We start from the raw sequence: 7,270 nt of genomic DNA on the forward strand, positions 1-7,270 counted from the left end.
CAGCTGAAGTATAGAACTAGACGGAAGTTTTGTTTCATGTTGTCTGGTGCAGATTGATCCCAGGGGCCAAAAGCGCTAATACAAGACTTGATTACAGGGAAAAACAAAACAAAACAAAAAGAAAAGAAAAGAAAGAGGAAGGGAGTTGTGAAAATTGGCAATAAGGACTTGCTACAAATCATAACTGCTAATAAAAGGCCACAGTTGTTGTTCTGATATCATTGGCTTATATCATATAAAATTCCCCTGGGTTGTGCTTAAAATGTTTTAAATTTCAAACTAGGGTTATTAAAACTTAACAGAGAGTACTTATATTTTTTAAAGTATGATAAATATTTTACTGCAAACTGTTTTCATATATATGAAAATAACGTGATCCAAAGATAATATTTTTGTTGTATTTCATTGTTGTAACTCACCTCTTCAACAATTCCCAAATTCTCTAAATAACTAGCTAGGACACAATACTGAAAAAAATAAAAGCAATAATTAGACAAGAATTCCACCAGGATATGTCTGTAATTTATCCCTTACGTGGAAAGATACTGGCTTTTAGTTTTGCACAAAACAGGTGTTCAAGAAATGTCTTAAATATTGATGCCTCATCATTTCTATAAAAATTAATGTGTTTGAAGCTACAATTAGCAGAAAATAAATAAGTATTGGAAAGAATGCAGATCAGCTTTATGTTACAGTATTCTTAATGTTATCAGAGTCCATTTATTAAAAAGTAAAAGAAGTCACATTTTTTTTTCAACGTTTATTTATTTTTGGGACAGAGAGAGACAGAGCATGAACGGGGGAGGGGCAGAGAGAGAGGGAGACACAGAATCGGAAACAGGCTCCAGGCTCTGAGCCATCAGCCCAGAGCCTGACGCGGGGCTCGAACTCACGGACCGCGAGATCGTGACCTGGTTGAAGTCGGACGCTTAACCGACTGCGCCACCCAGGCACCCCAGAAGTCACATTTTTCATTTTTTTTTTGTAATCTTCTCCATGTCTCCTTAAAAATCATCTATTTTGTAAATTTAAATTTGTAAAGCCTCTATGGAAAACAGTATGGAATATATTCAGAAAATTAAAAATAGAACTACGACATATGATCCAGCGATCTCACTTCTAGATACAGAGTTGATCGTTGAATGACATAGGTTTGAACTGCACATGTTTACTTATATGCAGATTTTTTTCAATAACTATAGTACTATAAATGCATTTTTCTCTTCCTTATGATTTTCTCAATAACATTTTCCTTTCTCTAGTTTACTTTATTGTAATACTACAGTAAATAGTACATATAACACAGAAAATATGTGTTAATCAACTGTTTTCTGCTTCCGGTCAACAGTAGGCTACTTGTAGTTAAGTTTTTGGGGAGTCAATAGTTATATGTGGATTTTTGACTCCCTGGGGACTGGCCCCTCACCCTTGTGTTGTTCAAGTGTCATTTTCCAAAGAAAATGAAATAATTATCTCAAAGATCTCTACTCCTGTTTATCAGAGCATTATTCACAATAGCCAAAATTTGGCAAAAAACTAAGTGTCCATCAACAAGAGAACAGACCAAGAAAATGCTGTACATATATACAATAGAATATTATTCACCCTTTAAAAAAAGGAAATCCTATCATTTGCAACAACATAGATGAACTGGAGGATGTTAAGGTAAGCAAGATTATCCAGACAGAGAAACATAAACACTGCCTGGTATCACTTACATGTATATTCTAAAAAAATGTCAAACTTACTGAAGCAGAGAGTAAACCAATAGTTTCGAGGGGCTGTGGGGTGAAAGAAATAGGTAGAGGTTGGAGTTGATAAAAGTTATAGTTCACCTGTAAGATGAGTAAAGTCTGAGGAACTAATGTATAACATGGTGACTATATAGTGGGTAACACTCTGTTGTTTAACTGTAATTGGTGAGAGAGTAAAACTTAAATGTGTTCACCAAAAAAAGAAGAAAAAGCAAATATGTGGGGTGATGGATGTAGTAATTGACTTGATAAAGGAATCCTTTCACAATGTATACATGTATCAAACCATCACCTTGTGGTCTTTAAATGGCTTATAATTTCATGTGTCAATTATATCTCAATAAAGCTGAAAAATATCATCTGTTTTAATAAGTTGATTATCAATTGCTAAAAAAATGTGCAGAGCAGGTATTCAATGACTCCATCAGATTAAAGGGTCATCATATCCTACTACTTTCTAAGAAATCACTTGGGAAGGCAGTATGAACACCAAAAGGATATAAAATTTGTCAATTAAGAATTAGATTTGTAAGAGAGAGAGAGAGAGAGATTTATTTGTAAAGTTTATGGTCTTATGAGACCAGAGTGACCAAAAAATAGACTGATTTCTCCTAGCCTCTTGCTTCTCACAGTCTTAGGTTCATTCTCCTCATTCAGCACCTAACCAAATAATGGGCAGAAATAGTAATGCATGGTTAAAATGCAAGCATGATTTTACCAAAGCATGGTTTTTAGAGACAAACTGCCTGGGTTCAAATCTTGGCTTTTCTATCCACTGGTTACTTGACACTCACAAATTACTTAAACTTTCTGAGCCTCGTTTTCTCATAGTTACAAGGAAAATAATGTTGTGAGGATTGAGTGAGTTAACATATATAAAACCTGGAAGAGCCCAGAATATAGTAAACACTATATAATTGTTAAAACTTCTCACCTTTGCAACTTAACCTACCTTTGCTTATTTCTCTGTATCTACTTCCATTGATTGTTTTTCAATAGTAACCATTGTTAAGTATATAGTACAGTGGCATTAATTGCCCTCAATGTTGTGCAACCATCACTATTAACTAATTCAAAACCTTTTTCATCATTCCAAACAGAAACTCTAAAAACATTAAACAATAAGTCCTCATTCGTCCCTTCCTTTATCCCCTAGTAAACTTTATTTGTAACTGTGGATTTATTTAAAAATTATAAAAACTTTATTCAGTGCAATCCCAATCAAAATTGCACCAGCATTCTTCTCAAAGCTAGAACAAACAATCCTAAAATTCATATGGAACCACAAAAGGCCCCGAATAGCCAAAGGAATTTTGAAGAAGACCAAAGCAGGAGGCATCACAATCCCAGACTTTAGTCTCTGCTACAAAGCTGTCATCATCAAGACAGCATGGTATTAGCACAAAAACAGTCACATAGACCAATGGAATAGAATAGAAACCCCAGAACTAGACCCACAAACGTATGGCCAACTAATCTTTGACAAAGCAGGAAAGGATATCCAATGGAAAAAAGACAGTCTCTTTAACAAATGGTGCTGGGAGAACTGGACAGCAACATGCAGAAGGTTGAAACTAGACCACTTTCTCACACCATTCACAAAAACAAACTCAAAATGGATGAAGGACCTGAATGTGACAGGAAACCATCCAAACCCTAGAGGAGAAAGCAGGAAAAGACCTCTCTGACCTCAGCCGTAGCAATTTCTTACTTGACACATCCCCAAAGGCAAGGGAATTAAAAGCAAAAATGAACTATTGGGACCTCATGAAGATAAAAAGCTTCTGCACTGCAAAGGAAACAATCAACAAAACTAAAAGGCAACCAACGGAATGGGAAAAGATATTTGCAAATGACATATCGGACAAAGGGTTAGGATCCAAAATCTATAAAGAGCTCACCAAACTCCACACTCGAAAAACAAATAACCCAGTGAAGAAATGGGCAGAAAACATGAATAGACACTTCTCTAAAGAAGACATCCAGATGGCCAACAGGCACATGAAAAGATGCTCAACGTCGCTCCTCATCAGGGAAATACAAATCAAAACCACACTCAGATATCACCTCACGCCAGTCAGAGTGGCCAAAATGAACAAATCAGGAGACTATAGATGCTGGAGAGGATGTGGAGAAAGAGGAACCCTCTTGCACTGTTGGTGGGAATGCAAACTGGTGCAGCCGCTCTGGAAAACAGTGTGGAGGTTCCTCAAAAAATTAAAAATAGACCTACCCTATGACCCAGCAATAGCACTGCTAGGAATTTACCCAAGGGATACAGGAGTACTGATGCATAGGGGCACTGGTACCCCAATGTTTATAGCAGCACTCTCAACAATAGCCAAATTATGGCAAGAGTCTAAATGTCCATCAACTGATGAATGGATAAAGAAATTGTGGTTTATATACACGATGGAGTACTACGTGGCAATGAGAAAGAATGAAATATGGCCTTTTGCAGCAACGTGGATGGAACTGGAGAGTGTGATGCTAAGTGAAATAAGCCATACAGAGAAAGACAGATACCATATGTTTTCACTCTTATGTAGATCCTGAGAAACTTAACAGAAACCCATGGGGGAGGGGAAGGAAAAAAAAAGAGGTTAGAGTGGGAGAGAGCCAAAGCATAAGAGACTGTTAAAAACTGAGAACAAACTGAGGGTTGATGGGGGGTGGGAGGGAGGGAAGGGTGGGTGATGGGTATTGAAGAGGGCATCTTTTGGGGTGAGCACTGGGTGTTGTATGGAAACCAATTTGACAATAAATTTCATATATTAAAAAAATTTTTAAATTATAAAAAATTATTTTTATTACGTATAATAAGCAATATTTTTAAAATTTTTTGATGTTTATTTATTTTGGGAGAGAGAGAGAGAGAGAGAGAGAGAGAGAGAGAGAGAGAGAATGAGAGGGGGAGGAGCAGAGAGGGAGAAAGAATCCCAAGCAGGCTTCTGCTCAGCCTGACGTGGTGATAGATCTCACAGCTGTGAGATCATGACCTGAGCTGAAATCAAGAGTTGGACACTTAACCAACTGAGCCACCCAGGTGCCCCCATACAATAAGCAATCTTTAGCTTAAAGTTTAAACTTTCACATAAAGCGTTTTTTTTTTAATTGTTTTTAAAATGTTCACATTTTAAAAGATCAAAAAAAAAAGCTGAATATGTCTTTCGGTACAGGTCCATGCTTAATTATTCATATCCCAAAGCTGTTTTGAAAAGACTAAAAAAATGGCTGAAAATAATTTACAATTGGCAATGATTAAAATCTCCTTGTCTTTGGAAGGGCATAGTAATGACTCATATGAATTTAAAGTTATAAGCATTTAACAGTTTATACAAGCATGTAGTTTTTACCAGAATACAAAAGGTCTTAAATTGTCACTACAGTCGTTTTTGGAATGATTATTTTATCAGGAAAAGCATTCTTCACCAAAACCACAGCATTAATTTTCAAATGCTCTTTTTGGAGAGTTTTGGACTTTCAACTTTGAACAGAACTGCATTTAATTTCTGTATCTCTTGCATATGGAGTACATCATAGACTCCATCAGGCCATTCACAAGACCAGCAACACGCAGAACAATGAGGCCAGTCTCTTCCTATGTCGCTAACGAGAAGCACACAAGGTGAATATGAAAAATAATGATAATATCTGTTGCAAGCAATCTTGTTTCAAACATTTTCTTCAGTTGCTTCACAGAGCCTAGTGAAAAGTTCACACTGGTCAATGCAGCAATTCTTCCTAGGGTATAAAACAATACAAAAAGTTTTATGCCACCAGAAAGGAATAGCAATCCAGTTCCAAGGATAAAACAACAATAACAAAAAAGAAATGCTGCATACAAAGCATCTGCCAAACCATTTCAATCTGATATTGAAACTACAGGACAGGGCATCCAGGACCTTTTCAGTCCGGCCCTGCTCTTTGTCATCCTGGTAACTGAGGACCCTCTCCAGCGTCTCCATGGCCATTTTCCCAAGCTGTTTCGACAGGCATTCCTTTGCCCGCCCTTCCTGCCTAGCAAAAAAACTCCTAGTAATCTTTAATTTACTTTCCGTCTCCATGAATTTGCCTATTCTAGATATTTCACTGAATAGAATCATACACTAATTGTCCTTTTATGTATGATTTATTTCACTTAAAGCAGTGTTTCCAAGGTTTGTCTGTGCATTAGAATCCATTCCTCTTTAAGGCTTAATAATATTCCATTATATGTATATACAACATTTGGCTTATGCATTCCTCTACTGATGGATACATGGGGTATTTCCATTTTTTGACTACAGTTATTAATGCTGCAATAAACATTGGCATAAAAATAGATCCCTATTTTCAATTTGGGGGGTTATAATTTGGAGTGGAATGGCTGGGTCAAATAGCAACTCATTATTTAGCTTTTTTGAAAAACAGCCAAACTATTCACATACTAACTTTCCCATTATTTTTCATTCCCACCAGCAGTGTACCAGGGTTCCAGTTTCTCCACATCGTTACCAACTCTTGTTATTTTTTAGTTTTTTTTTCTTTCATTATATCCATCCCAGCACATGTGAAGTCTTATTGTTTCAATTTGTATTTCCCTAGTGACTAAAGATGTTGAATATGTCTTCATGTTCTTATAAGCTATTTGTATGTTTTTGGAGAAATATCTGTTCGAGTCCTTTCTCCATTGTTTTGTCTTTCTGCTGTTCAGCTTTAAGAGTTATTTATATATATATTGGGGCACCTGGATGGCTCAGTCGGTTAAGCGTCCGACTTCAGCCCAGCTCATGATCTTGCAGTTTGTGAGTTCGAGTCCCACGCTGGGCTCTGTGCTGACAGCTCAGAGCCTAGAGCCTGGTTAGGATTCTGTGTTTCCCTCTCTCTATGCCCCTCCCTTATTCACACTCTGTCTCTCTCTCCTTCAAAAATAAATAAACATTAAAAATTTTTATTTTAATAAAAAAAGTTCTTTATATATATTTAATATTAAATACTTATCAGATATATAATTTGCAAACATTTTCTCCCACTCTCTAGGTTATCTTTTCAGTTCCTTGAAAATATCCTTTAATACACAAAATGTTTAAATTTTGATGAAATTCAATGGATCTTTTTTCTGTTGTGGCTATGCTTTTGGTGTCATATTTAAGAATTGGTCACTGGGGCGCCTGGGTGGCTCAGTCGGTTAAGCGTCAGATGTCAGCTCAGGTCATGATCTCACGGTTTGTGGGTCTGAGCCCCACAACCAGCTTTCTGCTGTCAGTGCCCAAGCCTGCTTCAGACCCTCCGTCCCCCTCTCTCTCTGCCCCTCCACAACTTGTGCACACTCTCTCTCTCTCTCTCTCTCTCTCAAAAATAGACATTAAGAAAAAAAAAAGAATTAGTTGCCAATTCTAAAGTCATGAAGATTTATCCTTACATTTTTTCTAAGAGTTTTATGGTTTTAGCACTTATATTTACAGTGTTTATCCATTTTTAGTTAATTTTTGTATATGATATAAGGTAGGTGTCCAACAAAATTCCTTTGCATG

The 7,270-nt window shown here is 36.6% G+C and overlaps 1 pseudogene; it reads right to left on the minus strand.

Moving 5' to 3' along the window:
* Positions 1-4,618: 4,618 nt before the first annotated feature.
* On the minus strand, positions 4,619-6,486 carry LOC123383233 (annotated as a pseudogene).
* Positions 6,487-7,270: the final 784 nt, after the last annotated feature.

The sequence above is a fragment of the Felis catus genome, chromosome F2, assembly GCF_018350175.1.
Source record: "Felis catus isolate Fca126 chromosome F2, F.catus_Fca126_mat1.0, whole genome shotgun sequence".
In the NCBI taxonomy this organism is placed as follows: domain Eukaryota; kingdom Metazoa; phylum Chordata; class Mammalia; order Carnivora; family Felidae; genus Felis; species Felis catus.